Below are 26,190 nucleotides of genomic sequence, written 5' to 3' on the forward strand. Positions count from 1 at the left end.
CATCACATTGAGGACCAAGATAAAACACAAAGGTAAGAGAAGGATAATTTCACTCCCTCTGCTTGAGCTGGGACACCTACCTTTTCCTGTCTTCAGACACTGGTGCTCCTAGTTCTTAGGCCTTCAGCCTCAGACTGGGAGTTACAGCATCAGCTCTCCTTGTTCTCAGGTCTTGGGACTCAGACTGAATTCGTTTCCCTGATTCTCTGGCTTGCAGTCGGCAGATCGTGGGACTTCTTGGCCTCCATAATCATGTGAGCCAATTCCCATGATAAATTCCCTCTTCTGGCTGGGTGCGGTGGCTCACACCTGTAATGCCAGCACTTTGGGAGGCCAAGGTGGACAGATCACCTGAGGTCAGGAGTTCGAGAGCAGCCTAGCCAACTTGGTGAAACCCCATCTCTACTAAAGACACACACACACAAAAGCCAGGTGTGGTAGTGCACACCTGAGTAGTTTCAGCTACTCAGGAGGCTGAGGCAGGAGAATCACTCAAACCCGTGAGGTGGAGGCTGCAATGAGCCGAGGTCATACCACTGCACTCCAGCATGGGTGACAGAGCCAGACTCCATCTCAAAATAAATAAATACATACATACATAAATTCCCTCTTCTATCACCTATCATTTATCTATCTATCACGTATTAGTTTTCTCTCGAGAATCCTGACTAACACACTGCTGTAAAAGACTGATGACTCAAGTACCTAGAATTTAAGCTAATGGGGCTCTGACTACTCAGTCCCTCTATGACTAATTTGCTTCCCTGGACTCCCAAATCAAAGAAAGTGATCTGCTAACTTGAGACCTCCAATGCACAAATGCATCACAAGGTGGAGAGCCTGCTTGGACTCCGTCCATCTCCCCTCCGCCTGCTCTGTGCAGACAGAACTGCATTTCCCAGCATCTGCATAGGTGAAGCCAATTAGAACAAGCAAGAGATTAGAGGGTGGGAGAAGGGACACCCAGAATATTTCCCTTTTCCCTCTAGTTCTCATGGCATTTGTGTCAGCAGCCATATCATTTTTGTGCAGCAACCTCCACTAAACTTCCAGACCCTGGCAACTCCACCTCCTCCCATTGTCTTCCCAGCTCTAGGGTTGGTAGCAGCTTCTGCTGCTGCTAACCTGTCCCTCTGTGCTTCCCAGCTCGCCCATCCCTCTGTCACCAATCCCCTCAATCAGATTGCTTCCGTTAGAAAGACCTAGAGCAGTTTCTATTTCCTGGCAGAACTGACTGGCAAAAGACCACTGGGAAAGAGAGTGTAGAGGAGGAGTCCTGGCAAACTCACTGCTTACTCTGGAGAATAACAAGTTTCAGCTCTTGCACAGTGTCCTGCACACAGTAGGAACCCAGTGAATACTTAGAAAATGAGCCAGGACTATGTTAAGGTTTCTAACCCACATGAGGTTCAATAAATGCCTCTGGACTCTCCACAGCCAGATCGTCTCACTTATTCCCCTCTTCATGTGATGAAATAAAGAGAAAAGCCCAGAGGATGCAAGTCTTCAGGTGGGCTGTCCTCTTGCTTTTCAAATTTCAGCCTATACCAAATTTATCTCCCTGGCAGTGTCACTTGGTTCATGTAGGCAGCACACAGGCATTTCACGCCACAATCCAGAAAAGGCTGAGGTGGGCACGTGGGGGTCCATGAGAGCCAGGGAGCCTGGAGGAAAAGTCTGAATGGCTTCTCCCAGGGCACTTTTTCGAAGCTCTTCTCCTCCTCCTCCTCTTGTCGATGGTCTCCCATCCTGGCTGACTGACAGGCTGTCCATGGACTCTGTCAGTGGACTCCCTTCACTGCTGGCTTCCAGCTGGGTGTGGTCAGTGGGGAAATCCGACAGGAGACTGGGGTGAAGGGGGATGAATGAGGTTGGGGCAGTGCTGGGCTACAGCCTGCTCACAGTGGCTCATGAGAGTTGACTGTGCACATCTACTGCCAATTCTGCATCTGGCGACCTCACATTGGTAGCTTGAAAAAAGCCATGGGGACAGTATTTAATACCCAGAAAATGGGTACATGCTACAAATATTTTTTCTCCAGAGGGCCAATGATTAAACACTGGCCAGCATACCATGGTGCTGGGATATTTATTCTGCTGACTTCCTCCTTGTGGGGTAGCTTCACGGCAACCTTAACCAAAGGCCACTGTTCCTCTCAAAAGAGTCACCTCTATTGCTTTCTCTCCTTCTGGGTATTGCACTATTTCTTGTGGTTTACCAACTCACCCCCAGCTTTGCAGGTAGCACCTTTATTGGACAATCTTCAATTGTCTTACTTAGAGTGGACCGTTTATTCCCTGCAGTAACCATGGTTGGTACACTGGGGAAAAAGAGGAGTCATATCCACTGGTCAGCTCATACCTGGGTGCAGGGTAGGATGGCCACTCATGCCCCTAAGTGTGATTGTTCTAGAAACTGGGTCTAATGCTTCCAGAGGGCCACAGGAAGTCAGTAGCCTGGAATGACATTCAAATTCTGTTTTAAAAACAACTTTTTCTCAATGTCTTTGCCTGCTAGGCTTCCTATCCTCATAACTCTTCTAATACCAGAATATGGAAAAAAAAAATCTCTTCAAAAAGATGACTTTGGAAACCCTCACATTCCACTGCAAATCCTGGGGACGTGTCCTCACACTGTGGGGTCAACAGTCTCTTGTTCTGGCAGCTGGTTCAGAGTGTGGAGCTCTCAGATCAGTGGCTTCCAGCCCACGCTGCATATTACCATCACCTAGAAGCTACAAAAAACCTGATCCTGGGACCCCTAGCTCCATTAAATCCACTCTGACAGACACTGAAGTGTGTGAACTTGAGAAATAACCTCTCTAAGCCACTTTGCTCATCAGAAAGATGGGAAAAATCAGACCTATTTTACAGGACTGCCTGGAGGATTACATGAGTAGTGAACAGTAATTTGCATTAGCACATTCATTCATCATTCTCCCGCCCCTCTCGCTTCAGCGGCCCCTGAGGACAGAAAGGACAGAGCAGGTCACTGCAAGGCATAGAGACCAATGAGAGGGGTCTGTGGGCCAGCACATGAGCTTCGCCTGAGAGCTTTCTAGAAACCCAGACCCTCCAGCCTCATCACAGTCCCACAAATTCACAAACTCTGGGGCTAGCACCCAGCAGCTGGTGTTTTAACTTATCTTCCAGATGATTCTGATACATGCTTAGCCTGAGACCCAGTGGTCTAGATGTGTCTCCCTTTATCTGCTGTTGACTTCTGGAAAGCCTAGCTGCACTGTTTTGCCTGCTTTGGCCCAGATCAGTTACTTTGGTAAACTGGACTCTCTCACCCATCTGGGCACTTCAGGCCCATTCTTACCATGCAGTTCAAGACCACCTCTGCTCCCAGCACCTTCAACCAGCTCTGCAAAGGTTATTTGACTTGCCTGAGCATGGAAATACAGGCTTAACTGCTCATGAAACTAGGGATGGGGGAAACGCAGAGACAGAGTCTCCTCTTCCTAGATACCTAGGGCCATTATTTTGGGAAATTACTTTGCTGTTTTACTGTAAAATGGCTACTGTGTTTAAAATGATGACGATTGTTGATTATCTTTCCGCATCAGATGAAGACTCTTGGGATAAAGCTATCCGCCATGGGAGGCAGAGGCATGGAAGCTGTTTTCCTCTCTAAAATTCCGTGGGTAGACGTGTGAGTGTGGTTGTCAGGGTGCAAGCTCGTGTGTTTGGATGGGGTGGGCAGGTAGTAGGGTCTGAGGAGAAAGAAAAAGGGAAAGAGTGTGTCTTTGTAATACATACATCCCCCTACCTCACAGTTCTTTGAAAAGGTCTGATTTGGAAGTTTGGGACCAAGAGGGTTAGAGCCAGAATGTGTTGCTATGGAGATTTTCCAGCCTAGGCTGCTGGATTTCATCTGTGTGCTCATTTTTCAAGCACTGGAGGGAAGGATCTCTCCTTGCTGCTACCCATTGTCCCTGCAGACAATTCTCCACCAGAGAAAGGCTCTCCTTGCCTTGGCAGCTGCCAGACCGGACTGCTATTGTGCTTTCATGAACCCCAACAGGAGAATTAACCTCCTGTTTGGTTAGGTGCAGGCATTCAGCAAGTGTGAATGTTGACTCTGAAGAGAAACTGATAGAGTCCCAGTAGGAATCCAGCCTCCTTGGCTGGCTGGCAGGCTCTCATCTTTATAAAACGCCTCCAGTTTTCCCCAAGCTATGTTCACCATCCATCACTGTGAATTTTACTGATGAGCCCGTAAGTACATGAAAAGGATTCCAGGATTTGGAGGCCCATCCCTTACACAGTGAATGCACATTAGCTGACACTCTCACTTACTAACCATGAAATCACCCTCTCGGCCTCTGTTCATTTCACGGCCTCTCCCACGGGCAAATTTGGCAGCAGTAACTGCAGGGCATCTAAGTGAATGAGGTACTCCACAAAACGAGTGGCTGAGAGTGAAGAAGCTCCTCTCTGCTGGGCAGCCTGGCTTCTCTCAGTGGTTGCCAACAGCTGAGTCATAAGCCATCTTTGATTGGTACATTTTAAGCTACCATGTGAGAGAAGGGGATGATGCCCAGGTGGAATTTGCAAAAGGCCCTACAGCAGCAGAACAGATGATGGAGACTCACTAGCTGACAAGAAGTGCGCTGCGTTTCAAGAGCAGATAAAAAACATTGCAGCCACACTTTCATGCTGTATGGGACTCACACCACAGCACAAGTGGGAAACAGAGAAACCCGCTACAAATTCGTCATTCAGGTCTTGACACGCCAATTCACCTTTCAAATCTGTATCCATGAAGATTCCTCACGCGGCATTATTTTCTCTAAATGTCTTTACATCTTAAACATGTAAATCTTCACACAGACCTCTGCATCATTCATCGTATCGTTAGGCTGATGATGATGATTACAGGGTAAATTAAGGACAATAATCATAAACCGCATCGAGATATTTACGAATCACTGTGGTGAAACTGCTTTATAGCTTTGAATAAAATCCTTGTCAGACTCTAATTAAATGTGTTTTAAAAAGTAATGTTCTGATACAGAGCAAGCTTTTTGGAGCAGCCGTTAACTGAAAGCCCTTGGTGTCAGAGGAGAGGCTGCTGGGCTGCTTGTTGCTATGGGGACTGTCAAAGGCAAACTTTGGTTCCTCCAAGGGCCTTACTAGTTTGGTCAGAGGCAAGAGGCCAAGGGGAATGATTTTCTCCACTAAATTAGAATTTAAAAGATACAGATGAGGATGCATTGGGCGTGGAGGAACCTTCCTCTGATGGATGAAGACAGCCGAGATGGATTTCACCCTGGGTGGAGAAGCCTGATGAGACTAAGGTACTTCTTTCACTGCATTTATAGGAGAAGCTGAAGCCTGGTTGAGTGACAAAGATCCCAAACACCACGGGGGAAGGGGCCAGACGAGGCCAATCTGGTTTACCTATTAGGGCAGTTCAAATTGGCCGTTATCAAAATGGTAGTGAGGCCTCCAGATGCTTGAAGCCATGAATTTGGATTATGTATTGAGATGAGTCACGTAATTATGCTCTCATACATATTTATGAATAGGAATAAGATAAAAACAAAACATATTACAGTGAGAGGTTAGTAAGAAAGGTATCTAGGTACACTTGCTGTAGGTATTATTTTTTGCTCTATACATGGATCTTTTATAATACAGTGTTCTTTAGAAAAACTTGACCGTAGAAAGAAAGATGATAACTTTAGTGCATGTTTCTGGTTGACCCTATGTTGATCCCCTTCACTGCGTTGGTGCACTCATGCCCCCTCCACATTCTCCCTTCCCCCACTACCGTGGGCGCTATGAGTTTAGTTATTAATTGTCCTTGGCTCATAGGTGATCCCTTAGTAGGGGGCTATGTCCCCACCTGCAGGAGTCATCAGCCCACACCCATGGCTGCCTGACTGATGGGCAGGGGGGTATGGAAGGGTGACACCCTTGCCTAAATGGGAGAGAAGACCGGGGAGAGGTGTGTGCTCCAGAGCCCCCGACTAGGGGTAAGAGTAACATCCCTACTCAGCTCCTCTCCTTCTCTATCCTGCATCCCCCCACTGGCTTATAGTTCTTCCTGGAGACAGCACATCTGCAATAAGCACTGTGCACAAAATCCCTGTCTCAGGCTCTGGCTTCCACGGACCCTGACCTGAGGTAAGAACCACAGAGCAAACCGAATGTTCCCAGGCTCAAAAGAAGGCAAATTGCAGGGCCATATACCTATCACAGAAAATACATGACCTTTGAGCCTTAACTTTGCAATCAGAGTCCTATAAAATGAGAGCACTGTGTCACTGACATTTCAAAAACCTGAAATATTCGGTCACCAATGAAAAAATGAGGAAAGGAGTAAAATGTGATCATTGCCTGAAAATTTTAAAAATAAACTATTTTTACATGGCACAGCAATAGACAGTTTGAATGCTTTGTAGTTAAAACTCCATCATGTTTTGGGGTGACATATTCAGCTACTTCTTCTGTTTTGTGGACACTGATATAAATACCACTTAGAATTCATTTTGGTTTTTTGAAATGATTGAGACCAAATTTAGGTCATAACGTTAGTGCATTATAGACAAATTGTCATATTTACTATGTAAAAGCTGAAATCTAAAAAATTATGACCACAGAAGAAGCCCAGAGATACCACTCACATAATCACCCAGTTGCAAAACAGGAAGTATGGTGGTTAATTTTATGTGTCAACTTGACTGGGATAAGGGATATGCAGGTAGCTGGTAAAATATCACTTCTGGTGAGAGTGTTTTCAGATGAGATTAGCATTTGAATCAGTAGACTGAGTAAAGAAGATCATCTTCACCAATGTAGGTAGGAAACTTCCAATCCACTGAGGGACTGAATAGAACAAAAAGACAGAGGAAGGGTAAATTCATTCTCTCTGCTTGAGCTGGGACATTCATCTTCTCCTGCCTTCAGATATTAGCACTCTTGGTTCTCAGGCTTTTGGACTCAGACTGAATTATACCCCTGACTTTCTGCTTGCAGATGGTAGATTATGGAACTTCTTGACCTCCATAATTGCATGAGCCAATTCCCATAGCAAATCTCATACACACGCATGCACATACAAATGCACACACATATCCTATCGGCTCTGTTTCTCTGGAGAGCCCTGACTAATACAGGGAGTTAGTTATTTAGCGATTCAGATTGTAAACTCCATGTAGCTTTTTGATGAAATTGGCTACGGTGTGAGATCACCAAATCTGGTCACACAGCATGTCCCATGCACTCTGGAGCAGGCACAGAGCAGTTGGTGAACATTCAGCCCCAGCACTTGCTGGCTTTGTGACCTTGGTCAATTACTTAATCACAAAGCTTCAGGCTTTTCATCTGTAAAACAGGCACAACAGTGCCTATCTCATTGGGTGATTTAGGGTGTAATGTAATGATGTCCAAAATGCACTCAGTTCCATGTTTGGCTGAGTAGAAAATCTCAACAAATGGTACGTATGACTCTGAAAGAAGGGCTAGACTCCTGATTTTTGAAACTTCAAGTGGATGTTTATGTAAAACACCTTAAAAGTTAAAATGTAACTAACAAAGATTACAACTGAATATAAACTCTGTGTTATTTCAAACTCTTCTGATCTTGTCTGTGTACATTCTTTTATATCGGACACAGGGGTACTAGTATACACATGGCATTTTACATTCTGCTTTTTTTCATTCGGTATTATTTTGCATACACATATCTATGCTTGCTTGGCGTAGTCTATAGATGCCACTTTTATATTTCATCTATGAATCCAACACATAAGTATCACAGAAGCTGGAGGTAGAACTAACGCATTACATGAACATTTGCCTCCAAAAAGCCCCAGGGTTCCAGGATGCACAAAATCATTAGGCCAAAGCCGTTAGCAAGTCACTCAGTATCTCCATCAGTCAGCGCAGCTCGGTCTTGCAGAGGTCTGCACACTGGTTCCCTTAAGGAGGGCCCACGTTCTCCTCTGTTTGCCACGCCCCTTGCCGGGACCACTTAATTCCTGACACTTTTCAGAGCAGGTTTCTCAACCTCTGCATCATTGATGTTTGGGCCACACAAGTCTTTGTTCTAGGTGCTGTCCTGTGTATGGTGCTCAGCTGCAGGCCTGACCTCCACCCAGTCAATGCCAGGACCACCTAACCCCAAGTCATGACAACCGAGAATGTCTTCAGACATTGCCAAAGGTCCCCTGGGGGGCTGAATCGCCCTTGATTGAGGACCACTGTGAGGATCTTTCACCATCACGGGTTCTGGGCTCCAACAGTTTCCTCCCTACAGCCCCGGAATATCCTGGCTTTACTTCTGCATCGTTCTAAGAGCTGTACTAGCTCTTTCCCAGGAAGTCTAGTTGCCTTTGTAGAAATCAAGCTATATGATTGATGTCTAACACAGGGCATGACGTCTGGGGGCCAGAGAGAGCAGGATGATTTCTGCTTCATATAAATACCAGCGGGATGAGAAAGGCAATTGATACAATGGAAAGTCCCTTTACATTTCCAAGTCTGAGTTCCTCATCTGCGAAATGGAAGTGGAAATGGGAAGCTTGCCTAACTCAGGGCTGTCATGATGGTCAGCACGTTAAGTGATTGACTCATTTGTTCATTCAACATTCATCAAGAGAATGACATGCCAGGCACTGTGTTTGGCACGTGGGATACAGAGAAGTATTAGACAAAGGGTCGGACCTCAGAGCAGAGACAGACACAAACACCTCTCTAACACAGTGGTTTCCTTGGTGAATGTGTGGATCAACAAAATGCGGTGTGTGCAGACAGTGGAATATCGTTCAGCCTTAAACAGGAAGGAAATTCCAATATGCTACAACACAGATGAACCTTGAGGACACGATGCTGAGTGAAATAAGCCAGTCACAAAAGGACAAACACTGTGTGATTCTACCTATACACGCTACCTACAGTAGTGACATTCATAGAAACAGAAAGTAAAATGGTGGTTGCCAGGGTCTGGGGGAGAGAGTAGGAGTTATTCCTTAATGATGTTTGAGACTGAATTGTGCCCCCCTAAATTCATATGTTGAAGCCCTAATCCCCAGTGTGCCTGTATTTGAAGACTGGGCCTTCGGGAGGTAATTAGAGTTAAATGAAGGCCGAGCCCCAGTCCAATGGGACTGGTGTCTCTATAAGAAAAGGAATAGACGCTGGAGCCCCCTCTTTCCACGAGCACACAGAAGAAAGGCCACGTGAGGACATGGGGAGAAGCTGGCCAGCCACAGCCAGGAGGAGAGGTCTCACCAGACACCAACCCTGCCAACGCCTGGATCTTGCACATCCAGCCTCCAGTCTGTGAGAAAATAAATGTCCATTGTTTAAGCCGTACAGTCTGGTGCTTTGCCATGGAAGCCCAAGCAAACTGATATAAATAGGTAGAGAGTTTCAGTTTGGGAAGATGAAAAATTTCTGGAGATGGGTGGTGGTGATGGTTACACAACAAGGTGAATGTGCTTAATGCTACTGAACTGTATACTTAAAAATGGTTACAATGGCACATTTTATGTTTGGTATGTTCTATTCAAATAAGAAAGTCACACACCCACAGAGGCCATCAGAGAGACATGCACAGGACATTACGAGCCTTGAGAAGGGGGCCTGGCACAGCTGGGGACGGGCATGGCAGGGGGCTGGGGGTGGAAGAAAGAGCAGGGCAGATGGGGAAGCCACATAGGCTGAAGAGCAGACAAAGCCGAGATACAGAAGGTGAGAGGAGGGAGATGTGTGTGTTGAGAGCCACAGGCAGTTTGAAGTTCCGGGAGCTTGCAGTGGGAGGTGGGATGAGGAGGCAGCAAAGAGGTGAGAACTGGCCTGCACAGTGAGGAGATGGGGGCCGTGAACACCCTGGGAAGGAGACTGGACTTCCAGCCACTGAAGGCTGTTGGGCGGGGCAGCACGATGGGTGGTCATGGTTGAGTGAGGTGATGTATGTGAAAGCCCTTTGTAGGCTGTAAACTCCTGCGGAAACGTAGAGTTCCATCACCGTGGTTATTGCTAGTGATGATGGCTGCAAGTGGCATAGAGCATCTGGTGCAACAATGGAACCTAGGGTTGCAGGGAGTGTTATCTCAGCTGCAGGGCCCCTCAAGGCAAGTTCAGGAAGCTTGGACAGCTCCTCAGAAGACGTAAGAAACAAGGGGCCATAAATATGGACCAAAGATTGTGAGAGCCACCAGGAGACACCTGGAATACAGTCACAAATCCAGACCCACAAATTCCGCCCAACAGAGACTCAGTTACTTAACAGAGCTGGCAGTGCAGGGTGGCTTATTGATGAGGCTGTTCCATTTCAAGGAAGCTCTGCAAGAATCTACACAGAAAAGAAAGCATGGGACTCTGTTGAGGGAGCAGTAACAAATGTGAGACCTGAGGAGGAAGGAGGGAAGAAGGGTGTTGTTTTGGCTATGAGAACTCATGCAGAAAGCAGTTAGACATTTTGAAGACTAGAAATGTGTTATGCACTGACATTTATTCAGAAATGGTGGGTTGAATAGGTCCCATACTCCTTAGGGGAGCAGTTCTACCCTGCGACGGTGTAAGCCCCCACTTGCACAACAAGGCTGGAGTATTGGAAGGTAATCCTGACTTTAGGTGTGAGATTTGTGACTTACATCTTGCATATAATTCAAATATTTGTAGATTGAATCTTATCTCTTCACTGACATACATTAGAATCTCGGAGTTGTAGTCAATTTGTTTCTGATTGACTTTTCCCTTCAAGGGAGTTGTTAAAGTCTTCCCTGCAACCCTTGCTTCTCTTGGTAGCCCTCAGCACACACGCACACACGTGCGTACACACACGGAGCCCTGTGAGGCTGATGGCTTTTAAAGAAAGCCCTTGACAAATCCTTCTAGGTCATGAGCAGTCATTTCCTAGCATTTCAGTTTTGAAGGTTCAGACTTTTCAATTTGGTCACAACTGAAATATGTTAAGCTCAGAAATAAAATAATATGAAGGCATTTCACACTTTTCATCTAAAACTCCAAAGCTAAGAACTCAACAAATATTCATTTGGCATCTATTGTACTTATTACTATGTGGAAAATATTTTGTTTATTTTCACTCTACCTGTCTCTAAAGAATATGTGACTTTACAAAGAAGCATAAGACCAGGCTTTCTGTTGGGAACAGTATCTTTTTCCCTTTGACTTCCTAGTGTCTGACACAAGCCGTAGAATACGATAGACTCTCCATAAAAAATTCTTTTACGTAAACCCAGGAGGCGGAGCTTGCAGTGAGCTGAGATCCGGCCACTGCACTCCAGCCTGGGCGACAGAGCGAGACTCCATTTCAAAAAAAAAAAAATTCTTTTAAAAAATGAATGAAAATACACAATCAATTCAATTAGGGAATCAGTATACACACATAATAAAATAACTTTAAATATATGTAAACACATATGGATATAATGGATGCTAAAGAAGTCATAAAAAAGTAAGAGGGGGTAAGAGCAAAAGAGGCACGGCCAGCATTGACTGAGTCCTTACCGTGTGCCCAACACTTAGACACTAAGTTGCATTTCCCTCATGAACCTGTGATCATTTGTAGTAGAAGAAGAAATCTAAGGGCAAAGAGGTTTTGTGTCTTGCACAAGATCACACCACAAGTCAGAGAAGGATCTGGAATTTGAGCTCAGATTTGTAAGTCTCATCATCCCTGTTTTCTCCCCTGGCTCTGCCGTGAAGTGCCCCCAAAGGCTTCGAGAATGGAAAGAGGCCACTGTGGGGCTGGCTGTCTGGGAAGGCTCAGGGAAAGGGGGGATGTGAGCCACACTTTGAGCCTGGGACTTGGGAAGAGGCGGGAGGGAGAGGGCCGGCTGGCTGGAGGAGGCAGCTGGTGCAGGAGAGCGGTGGAAGATTGTCTTGGGAAAGAAGAACCAAATCTGACAGCCTCGAGAGGCCTCCTCTCCAGGGCCAGAGCTGTTCCCAGGACATGATGGTTGGACCACCAGATTGTAGGCCCTTAAATGCCAGGTTAAGAACTGAAACTTTATCCTGTAGCAACGAGAGACCGTGAAGATTCAAGCCTGATTAACTACAAAGTCATCTTAAGGGGAGACTGAAAACTTAAAGAATACATAGAAAGGGCATGGAAAACCTGAAGTCCCCTTTGCTAAGGAAAGCTGAGATCTGAAACACAAGCCTGCTCCTGCCCTTCTGTCTCCCCAGCCTGCCACCTTTCCCAGCCCTTTACGTGCCTCCCTGTCATGACACACATGATCTAGTGACCTTGGTGACTAACGCACAGAACTGGAGAGAATGCATCACACCCACTCATTCCTGTCAGTGGCGAAGGGCTGCCCAGTTCAGATGTTCCCGGCAGGCAGCCACAGCATCCTCTCACCCTGTGTCGAGGGTGACTCAGCATTTGCAGTGACATGAATGTGATGCAAAGTGACTCAACTTCCCCACCCCACAGGACTATCCCAGGCTGTGGGCTCCGTCCCAGGATCAACAGGATAGGTGCCAAGAGGGCAGGCCTTTGCCAGGCCCTGCACTTGAAGAGGCTGGGGAGACCAGCCTGGCTGCAGGCTCCCCTTTGCCGGCCAGGTGTGCCCATCCCTGAACTCTCCTGCCACTGGCCTGTGCCAGAGCTGGGACCCCATTCAGATGAAGCCCTGATTTGGACATTAGGAAAAGGATCTCGTTTTTAGTAACAGCGCTGCAGATAACATGACGGTGTAGCCATGTGGATTCAGACTTAGAGAGGGTCACAGGTGAGCAGCACTCAGCCAGAGCCTAAGATGCTGGGGGTGGTTTTTGGAGCACACCTCAAAAGAGTAAACATTCTGAGGAGATGCAAAGTATTTATTGATGTGCTGACTTTTCATCTTAAAACCTCAACACTTCATTTGTGAAATTCACCTCTCTGATCTGGGGCACCTAAACCATGACAAATAAAATCTCTCACCCCAAGGGCCTCTCCACCTCTCCCATGCCCTCCTTCTCACTAAACCAGTTCTTCAACTGCAGGCTCATTCCTTGCAGATGGTTTCATTCTGACACAACCATCCTGGCTTTCATTCCTCCCTCCCTCCCTCCCTCCCTCCCTCCTTCCCTCCTTTCCTCCTTCCCTCCTTCCCTCCTTCCCTCCTTCCCTCCTTCCCTCCTTCCTTCCTTCCTTCCTTCCTTCTGCATCTGGGTTCTTTGGCCTTTTCAACAAAACACTGCAACTTCCCTCCCTCCCTGGTCCAGCTGTGCTTGTCCAGTCGACCTCCAATGCTGGAACCATCTGCCTTTCTCACATTTGCTCCCATGCAGCAAGTGGGGTGGAAGAAAACCATGAACTAATTGCTGGCACTGGAGGTTTATTGCTTCTGGTCACAACTGTCCCTAGTCTGGCAATCTTCTTTTATGTCCCTAGCCAGATCCCTTTCTAACACTCTACTGTGCTGATTACAGACCTGCAATGCTCCCAGAGTGGGGAGCATACTGAGGTGGGGGTGGTGGCCAGCATGCTGATGTCTACAGGTGCCTCCATAGCTGAGCCCAGCACTGCAGTGTTGGCAGTACCTGACACACCACAGAGTGATTCCCAGCAGAAACTGAGGACAACAGTGGATGAGGACAGGGCTGCCAGGCACATAACAGGCTCCCTATGGGGACTTGCCAGGTCCACTGAAAGCATCTGAAGTCCCTGGGTGTCCCCAATGCAGGTAGAAGTAGAACAAAGGAAGTTCTGTTGCATTTCTACCCTTGGGAAACTGCTCTCGTTCTCTAGATATGCAGCCAGGAAACTCAGAAGACAGTTTAAATACAATGCTCTCCATAAACTTGAAAAAAGAAAAATGATCTCTTTCTTTCTGGGAAAAAAAAAATCCCTCGTTCCATTTAATATGTTTTTAAGAGGAACAAACTAATAATCTCATCTCTAGGTTGAAAGTCAGAGGGTGATTGGCTATCTCTATAAACTTAACGTCTTTAATGGGAGAAAATATTTGCAAACTTTCATCTGACAAAGGTCTAATATCCAGAATCTATTAGGAATTTAAACAAAGTTATAAGCAGAAAAAAAAAAACCCATTAAAAAGTGGGCAAAGGACATGAACAGACACTTTTCAAAAGAAGACATACATGCAGCCAACAAACATATGAAAAATGCTCAAAATCACTAAGCATTAGAGAAATGCAAACTGAAACCACAATGAGATACCATCTCACACCAGTCAGAAATTGTATTATTAAAAAGTAAAAAAATAATAAAATAATAGATGCCAGCGAGGCTGTGGAGGAAAGGGAACGCTTATACATTGCTGGTGGGAGTGTAAATTAATTCAACCATTGTGAAAAGCAGTGTGGTGATTCCTCAGAGAACTGAAAATAGAATTACCATTCAACCCAGTAATCCCACTACTGGATATAAACCCAAAGGAGTATAAATCTTTCTACCATAAAGACACATGCACAAGTATGTTCATCGAAGCACTATTCACAAGAGCAAAGACATGGAATCAACCTAAATGCCCATCAATGGTAGACTGGATTTAAAAAATGTTACATATATATATATACACACACACACATGCACACATGCATATACATATATGTATACATATATATACATACACAATGGAATACTATGCAGCCATAAAAAAGAGTGACATCATGTCCTTTGCAGCAACATGGATGAAGCTGGAGGCCATTATCCCAAGCAAACTAACACAAGAACAGAAAGCCAAATACCACATATTCTCACTTAAAAATGGGACCTAAACGTTGAGTACAAGTGGACACAAAGAAGGAAACAACAGACAGGGGGCCCATATCTATTGTTGGAGGAGGAAGAGGATTACAAAACTACCTATCGGGTACTATGCTTATTACCTGGGTGACAGAATAACCTGTACACCAAACCCCTTTGACACACAGTTTACCTATATAATAAAACTGCACATGTACCTTTGAATCTAAAATAAAAGTTTAAAAAAATGCAACAGCAATAAATAAATAAACAAGGAAACATGTCTTTGAGTGAATACTGGTAAGGTATACAAAAAACCAACAATTGATGCTTTTCTATTTAATAAAGCAGTAATGTTTCCATAACTGAAATGCAAAATATGGCTACCCTCCAGAACTTTAGAGGGCTCCACGGTAACAAACTCCAGGGCAAAGTTTGGGTTCCCAAGGGTGGTGTTTAAGGGCCTAGAAAGCCTAGGGCTAAGCTGCTTCACTGCCCATGGCTGGCCATGCTCCTAAGCCTCTCACTTTCCAGCACATTCTGGGAAGGCTGTGATTTCCTGGCCTCTCTGCACTTGAAAAGCCTTCCTCTCCTCTTCTTGGACATCCTCCCCCTACATTCTGTTGTCAACTGGCAAACACCTACTCAGCCTGCAAGAGCCAGTTCAATTACTAATCTTCTCCAAAGTGTTCCTGAGGATTTCAAGATAAAGTTAGTCACTCTCTTTGCTGTGCCGTCAGAACCCCCAGGTCCCCAGACTCTGCAGCTCTTATCCTATTGTATAAGACCTATTGATTCACGCCTGTCCCTCCCATCAGGCCACATGAGTGCACAACAGGGGTTGTGTCTTGCTCATCTTTGTGTCATCATTCCCCCTGCAAAGCCCATCACTATGCCTGGTATGTCATCATGACTTGATAAATTCATCCTTTGAAAAAACAATTTCTTTTTATATCTCTGAATTCCTTGCTCATCATAGCTTTCATATCAAGAGGAATAGCAATTGGAAAATAACCATCCTCAAGCAGTATTGATATAGTGCCCTTGCACATGAAACTACAAAAGAGTTGGAGGTCTAAAATAAAATTTGAGGCTAGGCACAGTGGCTCACACCTGTAATCCCAGCACTCTGTGAGGCCAAGGTGGGCAAATCACTTAAGGTCAGGAGTTCAAGACGAGCCTGACCAACATGGTTAAACGCTGTCTCTACTGAAAATACAAAAATGAGCGGGACGTGGTGATGTTCACTCAGCTACTTGGGAAGCTGAGGCAGGAAAATCGCTTGAACTCAGTGGAGGTTGCAATGAGCCAAGATCATGCCACTGCACTCTAGCCTGGGTGACAGAGTTAAGACTCCATCGCAAAAAAATAAATAAAAATAAAAAATAAAATTTGGACAATTATGTAACTACCAATGGCCAACCAGTATATCCTGGATTTCTATGATGTCCCTAGAAACGGATGAACACACAGAAAATATGATCCCTGATATAAGGAGCTTACAGTCTGGTCAGGGAGGCAAGACCTATACTGAATAAAAACATGGTATTTTGAAGTTGGAGGGGTATCATTAGAGAAGATAAAACAGCAACCACCAAACAAGCAAGCAGTCCGTTGGTTCTGATGTCACAGGTGCAGCTCCAATGCTGTTCCACACACATCCCTCCTGCAGGCAGCTGCTCTGCCCACCAAGGCTGCTGCAGGCCTGGGAGGGAGCCCCCACTGGAAACACTTGGAGATCTTCGGGATTCCAAGCTGGACTCATGTCCAAATTGGAGAGAACGCCTCCGCTTTGGGTTACACTGTGGTGGAGGGGCACCCTCTAGGGTGTCACAAAGTTTGATGAACATTTTTGTCACATCCTCTGACTTTAAAACCCAAATAGGAGTCCAAGGAGCTGGGCCAACGCTGGCTTCAAACACAAGATGGCATGCTACACTCTGATCCCTGCCTATCTCTAGTAAAGCCTGTTCCTGAGTCAAGATCCTCAGGCCATCTCTTGTTTTTTTAAGTTGAGTTCTTTCCAGGGAATGTCTTCCTTCTCCCTTGTCAGTTCAGCTACTCTGAGAAGCAGATGCTAGGACTAGAGTTGACATGCCAGAGGTTTATTGGAGGAGACATTTGGTGACAAAGGGGAGGGAGCATAGGAAGGCAGGGAGGACCCTCAGACTGCAGTGCAAGTCTGACCCCTGTGAGGGGAGAGAGGGAAGCAGGATGGTCAGGAGGAGCCTCAGATGTCACAGAAGCCCTGAGAGTCCCAACTGGGCCACTAGGAGTCCCTGGGCCAAAGTTGCCAGGAAGAGAAATCCTCCAGAGTCCTGGCTCTGGCACCCTCTCTGGGAAGCCTGGGGAGGTGGGACTTGGCTTGGCTTCCATAATGGACCCAAGGCTTAGCAGCTGGAGGCTGTAGTCAGCAGTGTTCTCCACAGAAGCTTCTCTTGCAGGGAGATTTGAGCAAGGCATTTCCATGGCTGCCACACCCTTGCAGGTAGGATTTTGTTGGACAGCTGGAGAGCTTACTGAGCTGTGTCTGTGGGCCTTGTCCTGGCACCCTATTCTATTCGTCCCCCGCCCCCTCCCCCCCCATTGTAATGAAAAGCAGGAAAGAATTGATCAAACTGCAAACGCTGTGGAGCGGGAATGAAGTTCAGATTGTTCGCAAGCCTCAGGTGTGCAAAAATAAATTTAGCAATTTCTGAGGCAATTAAGTAATTTCTCTTTCAGTTCAAGGTTTCTCTGTCAGTTTGGGGTTACTTTAGTGAATTCAAGTGTTCCCGATCCTGGCTCCCTGTGGGGTTGCACACACGTTTCAGGTCTCACCTGCTGTCATGACAGTGGAGGAGGATGGCGCCTGGCCATCACCCTGCCCTGGCTTCACTGGAGGTGTTTGCAGACCAGGGGCCTGGGGTGCTGGCCTCTGTCACCACCGCCTCTCCTGCTGCTGTCCACAGCGTCCCTCAGGTCTGTGGCTCATACCACCCACCTCACAGCCACTACTGGTATTTGTCAGCTGTGAACCCTAGTCCATTTCTGGTCTGAATTCCTTCTCTCTCCACTTGCAAGTTAATTTCTGCATCATGGCGGGTGTACAGTCTGCATCAGGGAGGGCCGTGCAGCTTAGTCAGACCTGCTCTGTATTCAGCTAGGGTATTTCCAGAAGAGAGCTGTCCGCTGAAGACTGTCCACTGGTGATATTTGCTGCAGCGAGGGGAAGAAACCCTTCATTCCGGAAGTGGGAGCTGGGGGGAAAAGCTTCAGTATGAGGGCACCTGTGGGCAGAAGACGTCTCAAGAGCATTGACATTATGGTCCTCGTCACATCCCGTGAAGACGTAAACGGAATTGACAGTGATGTGAATTTAGACCTACAGTCCCGCTCCTCTCTCTCAAGGGAATATGTTTATGTTGAAGGGACAGTTCATGCATCTGAGGACTGTGTGTCCAATGAGAGAACCTTCTCAGCCTTTCCTGTCTGCCTTTGTGTTCTCTTCCGTCTCCTCACTCCCCATGGGCATTTCCACCGCAGACTGTCAGGGAAATCAAAAGCAGGGAAATGCAAACCAGTCCATAGCCAGCTCTGGACAAAGGCTCACCTGGATGGAACGTGGCAGCTGTAGCTTTAGCTAAATGGGTTTGGAGGAATTTCCAATAGCTTTCACCCCCGCAGTTGTCACAGGGACAGTTGCAGTGTCTTCTCAGGGCATCTTCCCAGCGTGGCCACTACAGAATCATAAAAAGCCTCTGGAGGCCCATGACTGCGCCCCTGCGCATAAACAGCCCAAAGGAGAATCCTCACATTCAGACAACATAAAATCTGCTTGAGTGGACACAGATTCCTCACTAATTCTCCATGAAATCCATGTCACACTGCCACCTACTTCTTTCTCTATTACAGTAACACATGAATGAGTCATAGTCTGGACGATCTTCTGGAACCCCCCGAGAGCTGCAGGAGCTGGGAAACAAGCCCAGGCAGCGCTGCCGGGCCTCTCGATATAACACTGCTTTCGTGCCAGACCCACCGGGGGCTGTGCCTCTGCGACATTTCAGCTCTAGAAATGCTTCCTCTCCATTTCCAGCCGCCATCGCACACACGCAGATGCCTGAAATTCCCATGGCTAGTGACTCACGCCTCCTGGCTCAGCAGCAAGAGTCCTGCGCTCACTTCGTCTTTGTTTAAAATGAAGAAGGCACTGGGAGGGTGTTGCTTTAAGTCAGAGAGTGTCAGAGCCGGACAGGATCTTAACGGCAACCCTGTTCTGGGTACTTGTCCAACTGGGCATTGCCATCGCAGCCCAGCCTGGGGAAGCCACAGGAGAAGCAGGGCTTTTGGACTCTGCAAAGTGTTCCTTACACTGGAATGTGGTGTGAGGCATCCCTTTTATAAACAAACGAGTATATGATATGATGCAGAATGCTGAATCTGGGTGAATTTATAAAATAGAGCTTGATATGTTGACCACTACTGGACAGTTACTGGTTCCTGGACTCATTTACAGCAGCTGTGTGGCTGCTCTGTTGGGAGGTTTGGGGAGGCGCTGCATAAACAACAGCGAGCTACCACATGACCCAGCAACCCCACTTCTGGGTATACACCCCGAAGAATCAAAAGCAGGATCTGGAAGAGATATTTATAGCTTCATGTTTATGACAGCATTAGTCCCAATAGCCAAATAATGGAAGAAACCCTGGTGTCTATTAATGATGAATGGATAAACAAAATATGGTCATCTATACAATGAAATATTATTGAGCCTCAAAGAGTAAGGAAATTCTGACATGCTGCAACATGGAGGAACATTATGCTCAGTGAAATCAACCAGACACAAAAGGACAAATACTGTATGATTCCATGTACCTGCAGTACTAGAGTGGTCAAAATCATAAAAACAGAAAGTAGCATGAGAAGGGCCAGGAGCTGCTGGGGAAGGAGGGGAAATGGGGAGTTGGTGTTTCATGCGGACAGAGTTTTCATTTGGGGAGATGAAAAAATCCTGAAGATGGATGTTGGTGATGGTTGCACAACATCCATCTAGTGGCTACTGTGGCATCCAATACCACTTACTATTCTGTGTCTTATATGTTCAGCATACACAGACTTTACCTCCTTCTCTGGACAGCTCCTGGGGGTTGGGTGATGCCTCATTCACTCTGGCAGTATAATTTTCCTAATGCCACTAAACTGTACCCCTAAAAATGACCAAAATGGCAAATGTTGTGTTATGATAAAAGGGGGGCTGCGTATGAGAACAGGCGTGAATTGCCAGATCATCTCATCCCACCCCTCCCCGTCCATTTCCAGGTGGTGGAAGCTGAGTGCAGAGAGCTGCTGTCATTTCCTGGGGTGCACGGCTGGTTAGTGCTGGAGCTGAGCCCAGGCTTCCTGACCTCCACGTCAGTATTCTTTCCTTGAAAAAACCCACTGTTTATCATTTTTTTCCATGCTGATCGGAGAGACGGCAGTCAGATGAGGCAGATGTGGCCACGTCACTTGTGGCCACTCCTCTTTTCCAGTCCCACTGCCACCACCCTTGTCCAGGTCTGCACAGCCTGGATTACAGCGGTAACCCTAATTCGCCTTTCTGACTCTGGTCAAATGTGTTTTGCTTGCACTACTGATGGATAGACTAAGCATTTCACCCCCCTGCCTCCCAAATGTCCATGGTTTCCCATTTTCAAGAACAGAAATAGAGAAAGTTTTAGACTTAAATGTGACACAATTAATTGGTAATGGGCATGTGTCCTCCAAGAAGTAGATACCAAAGTAAAATTCGAGGTGCAAGAGATTCTAGGGGATAGACACCTGTGAAGGGTAAGGAGGTGGGAGCAGGAGAAGCTGAGAGGGAAGGAGCATTGGACAGGAAGAGCCCCGGATCTCACGGCGGTCCTGAGCGAGTGCCAATCAGACAGATGGCAAGTCCTTGAGCCAAAGCTGCCTATAAAGGGAATCACCCAGAGGGCAAGAATGGCCCACTTCTAGCACCACTGCCAGGCTCAGTGTTGGCTGGAGGCAGCTGGCAGAAGTGCAGCCAGGTGCGAACACCCTGATGGATCCAGAGGTGCAGCTTCTAGGAGGTTTCAATCAGCTGTGACCTCTGCAAAAGATTTGCTTGCAGGCAGGTTCCTCTGTGGCTACTGCAAGATACTTGGTCCTTTTGCTTTTATATACTGAGAAACATCTGGATTCTGAGGCCATAGTCAGGCCAGGAAAAAGTGCCACAAAGGATCACTGGTGTTTCTTGGCTTTGTCTAGGTGGGTGGGTACAGGGATAGGATAGTTGTGACGCATGAACAGTGCATTTGGCATCCCTTCTCTTACTCTGTTAGATAGAGTCAAATTCTGGTGTTCAAGGTCATCCATAACCTGTCCCTCCGGCCATTGAATGCTGTGGAGCTCTCAAAGGAAAAAACCGTCTCCTCCTTAAATCCTTCCCTTTGTCCTCAGCCTTTGCTCTAAGCCCCCGCAGCCCTCTGAGCCTTACTTATGGCATCTACTTTTGTATAGCTCGTATCTTCCCCATGCACAAGCTTTATCTCCTTGTCTGGACAACTCCTGGGGGTTGGCATGATGCCTCATTCCCTCCTGCAGTGTGGTCTTCCTAATGGCACATTCTGTCACATCAATGGCATTGATGTACAGTCCGGTCAAGTTAAATTAACTTTCTCCTCTCAATGGACTCATCACATGGGAACACTGAATTCAATACCAACACGGGGGCTGAGGCCGGGGCCTCCTCCCTCCAAGAGCGCAGAGGGTTTGATCATGTGTTCCTGCTACCACGCAGTAAAAGGTGAGGCTTTCCTTTACCCTGCCTGTCGACCTGTCCTTCTGCTCAAAGAGGAGCTATCTACAGCAAAGAGCCCCGTGTTTCTGTAAGAACAGGCCTCGGCAGAGGCATTTTATAACCTATCACAATATAAGGACCAGCACCTTATTTTTAAAAGATACTTTTCAGACGGGGCGCGGTGGCTCACACCTGTAATCCCAGCACTTCGGGAGGCCGAGGCGGGTGGATCACGAGGTCAGGAGATCGACACCATCCTGGCTAACACGGTGAAACCCCGTCTCTACTAAAAATACAAAACAATTAGCCGGGCGAGGTGGCGGCGCCTGTAGTCCCAGCTACCCGGGAGGCTGAGGCAGGAGAATGGCGTGAACCCGGGAGGCGGAGCTTGCAGTGAGCCGAGATTGTGCCACTCACTCCAGCCTGGGCGACAGAGCGAGCCTCTCTCTCAAAAAACAACAACAACAACAACTTTGTAAAGCCCTAACAATATATAAATGGTAGGAATTCAATATCTCTTCAGGAATAAAGCAAGCAAGGAATGCCAAAATTGGAGGCTGTGGTGGGGAAGGCGCCTGGCAAGACTCAGAACAAAATGTGCTGCTCCACTGTTTTGGCCTGAGCCAGCTTTGGCTCTATGATGGATCCCAGGCCACTGAGTTTGAAAGTAATGTTCGGCTAATTCCATCTCATCTTCTGCAGATCACTTCCTCCTCTGCCGAGATTTCTCACAGCACTTCATCTCTCTCTGGTCAACCCCAGTATCAGTCATCAGCACGAGATGCATCACTCTAAAGTTAAATGAAAGCGCAGTGGGCCCTTCCTAATTGTGCAGAAATAGGGATAATGAGCCAGCTAGTTGCTCTCCCTTTTAAAAGGGAGAGGAAGAGAGAGATGAAAAAGAGCCAGAGTCACTTCAGGAAGAAATGAGCTATCTTTATAAAAGCAGGGGACAAATTCTAGAAATAACCTCCAGAGTGGAAATTTGATGACTGCCTTATTCAAAATACTTGCTGTAACTTAAAATACACTGTCAGGGTATTATAGAAAAGACAGTTGTACTTTGAGAAAAAAAATAAGGCTTCATGAATAGGAAAAATATTTTTAAATGATCTATTTTTTCATAAAACCGTAGTGCTCATGATTTGTCCTTGAGGCGTGGCACTGGTTTGATCTAGCTGCTCTTATTTGCTCCTGTGATACACCTGTGCTTTCCGAGGACACCCGGGGGCTGCACCCCTCCACAAGCAACGTTCAAGAGGAGCACGGGGCCAGTGCCCTGCAGCGCCCCGTGGCTACAGAGCCCTGGGCGGTGGCACTGGCCGCCTGAGACATGCCCCTGGGACATCTGGGTTTCCCTTGCCCATTTCTCCATGCAGTAAACCAAGAGTGGTCGTTGGGTGGCCACCTACCCACAACCATGGCCATCCATGCCACCAAGCAGTGGTGTTAGTGAAGCCCTGTCCCATTCTGCAGGGCAACCAAGCCTGTTAGAAAATCAGAGCCAGTACTTACGGCTTTCTGCAAAACAGGTAAGACAGCAGGTGAGTTCCTCCTGCCTTGCAGCATCACGCTCACGTCCCTTCTCTCCGCTCCAGATGACCCTGAGTGTCAGCCCAGCAATGGCGCACAAATCCAAGGATGTCACCCAATTCTACTGATGGCTGAAGTGGGTCTGCCCCCTGAAACAACTCTGGGCAGTTTTCTGTCACTCCTGTGACCTCTCCTTTCTCCAGCTATCACCTGTTGGTGGTCCCTGATGCCAGGCAATGAGTCAGGGACCCAGAGGGAGAGGAAGCCTAATCCCCAACCTCAAAGGAAAACCTAGACAAGAGGGACAGAGACACAGGAGAAACGGCAAAAGAGACAGAGCCACACAAAGAGACATACAGGAGACTGCAAGATGGCGAGACAGAGAGCCAGAGGAAGAAAGGTAGAAAGAGAGAGGCGAAGAGAGGAAGACAGGTAAAATAAGGAGAGGGAGGAAAAAGAGCAGATTGAAAAGCATTTTCTTTCTTTTTTCTCTCTCGTGGCTTGAAAGTTCTTTGAAATGATTCATTCTCTGTCCTCTTCAGACAACAGCAACCAGCCCATGCTCATGTGCAACCTGGAGGAAGCCTTCCTGGGTCAGCGGAGGAATGTGCCCTTTGTCGCTCTCTGGGCCATTGGCTGGTGCCTGAGGGCTCCAGGGCGCCCCTGATAACTACATTTAGACAGGCAGTCACAGGCCTGGGGACTGCAGGCACAGTGAGGAAGGTAGGGAAGGGTCTCTCCAAGGCAGGCCCACCAGGAGCCCCCACTGGGAGTAGTGCAGCCCCTCTCAGGGGATGGAGCATCTGGAATTCCATGACTGAGGTGCAGCAGGTGACTGAAGGTTTGAGGAGGCAGTGCTCCCACTCACAGTCAGAAGCAGAGGGGAGGAGACGGCCAGATGTGACTGCAATCAGACACAGTGAGGTTTGAATCCTCACTCTGTCCTTTTCGTTGTGTGGCCGGTGTGACAGGTCCCAGAGCCTCTCCAGCCTCTGTGGGAAGAAGGATCATCTGATGCCTCTGTAATAAAGTTGCTGAAGGAGTGGAGGCAGCTTTGACGTTATCAGTGGAACCCACCAGTGCAGACGGCTTCATCCAAGGGCCCCTGAGGCAGCAGATCTGAGGATTAGGGACGTCAGGAGCTGAAGCCTGGCTGGAGAGGTGGTGCGCACAAGGCACCCTCACATTCCCCAACAGGAGCCTGGAAAAGGTAAGCGGCAGTCAACATAGGTTTCACAGCCAAAAGTGGAGGATTTTATGCAGCAGGCCAGTTCTCTGAAAGCCCACTTGCGAAAGGATACGTTCTTGGAATACCCACTCTACCTACTTGTGAAAAGCCTGTTTGAAGGAAGAGGCTTTCTGGCCATACTCAGTGAATTCAAATATATTTGCCAGACCGGGTGCAGAGGCTCAAGCCTGTAATCCCAGCACTTTGGGAGGCCGAGGTGGGCAGATCACAAGGCCATGAGATTGAAACCATCCTGGCTAACACGGTGAAACCCTGTCTCTACTAAAAATACAAAAAATTAGCCAGGCATGGTGGTGCATGCCTGTAGTCCCAGCTACTCAGGAGGCTGAGCAGGAGAATCGCTTGAACCCAAGAGGCAGAGGTTGCAGTGAGCTGAGATCGCTGTACTGCACTCCAGCCTGGGCGACAGAGCAAGACTCAGTCTCAAAACATAAATAAAATATAAATAAATATATATATCCACCTTGTGCAATATTTCAATGCTTGGCATGGGAAGTTTTTAATTTTTAACTGATTTCTTTCCAGTCCTTGGTAAAACCATTTTCTGTCTTGCCTACATTTTAGCTTTTTAAAACCCTTTCTCCAGTTTTACTGAAGTGACTGATTTAACCCCCAAAAAAGTTTTTCATTTTTTATAAAATTCCTAGCAATAGATTTGGAATGGCAGCGGGAAGGGAAGACTAAGAGACAGAGGAGGAGGAGTCTGAGGGTCAAAGAGGGGCAGTTTGGTCACCAGCCTCCAATGAGTTCTACCTTTGGATCTCCCCTTCCTTGTGTCATCCTCTTCCATGCTGGATAGGAATGACTTATGTAACCAAGAGGCCAATGCAGAAATAACACAGCAGTTTCCCCCTTGCTCTCTCTTGGACCACTTGCACTGGGATAGCAAGACGCCATGTTAGAGGGCACTCAAGCAGTCCTAGGGAGAGGAGCACACGGCAAGGAGCTGAGGCCTCCTGCCCACAGCCGTTGAGTAGCCATATAGGGGGTAGACGTTCCAGCTCCAGTCTCAAATGACTAATCACCTTAACTGTGACCTTATAAGAGACTTCAAGCCAGAACCATCCAGCTAATCTGCCCCTGAACTCCTGACCCACAGAAATCATGGGAGATAATAAATATGTATTGTTCTTTTAAGCCATTAAATTTGGGGATAATTGGTTCTGTAGGCAGACAGAGGAGGACTCTGAAAAGCAAAGGAGGATTTGAGAGACCCAGATCCCTGTAGTCCTGACTTTCCATGGCTCTCTTGGGCCCTGCCTATGCATCTGAATGAATTGCTATAAGTTTTATAAGCAGCTGGAAGGAATACATATTTTATAAGTTGGAAAATTTGATGAATTGGTCATTATGGAAATAGATCCTTAGATGAATTGACTTTCAGTGAATTAGTTTTCTGTGAGTAACCTAGAGCTGGAATATCTAGAGCGTTTTTATATTTTTGAATCATAGAGCCAGGGTTTTAGAAAGCATTTCAATTGAGAGAGGTTAAGGTCAGGTTGATGTGAATAAGTATCAAAGTAGTAGTAGCTGAGACAGAGGTTTGGGAGACATAATATCATCTGTCCCCTCTCTCTCATTCTCATTACATTTATCTGGATCATTGTAAGGCAAATGTAATAAATTCCCTATCCATGGATGACAATACTTATACTTTTTTATTTTTGGTAATCTGTGATTATGTTTGGGAATAAATTTGCCTCTACAGGATGATGATAAGAATGTAATTTGCAGATAGAATAAAAAGAGAAATTGGATTCATAAATAATGTCTCCACAGATGCTTAAAAGATGAAAATTCTACTACTTTCACCAACATGTGGAAGCCCGTTTTCTTTTGCAGATACCCTGTGATTTCCAGCAAGCAAACCAGCTGCAATTGTGGTTTCCATGAAGCACAGCTGGAAAACTGCTGCCCCCACGGAGGAAGAGGAAGATGGGA

At 46.8% G+C, this 26,190-nt stretch overlaps 1 long non-coding RNA gene across 1 annotated transcript in view; it reads right to left on the bottom strand.

Annotated features, from left to right (window-relative positions):
• Positions 1–14,948: 14,948 nt before the first annotated feature.
• The window catches only part of LOC144340760 (uncharacterized), a 32,986-nt gene continuing 21,744 nt past the window's right edge, over positions 14,949–26,190 (bottom strand). The window contains exon 2 of the long non-coding RNA XR_013417078.1: positions 14,949–24,201. This is a non-coding gene — a long non-coding RNA (uncharacterized LOC144340760). The remainder of the gene's footprint in view (positions 24,202–26,190) is intronic.

The sequence above is a fragment of the Macaca mulatta genome, chromosome 4, assembly GCF_049350105.2.
Source record: "Macaca mulatta isolate MMU2019108-1 chromosome 4, T2T-MMU8v2.0, whole genome shotgun sequence".
Taxonomy (NCBI): domain Eukaryota; kingdom Metazoa; phylum Chordata; class Mammalia; order Primates; family Cercopithecidae; genus Macaca; species Macaca mulatta.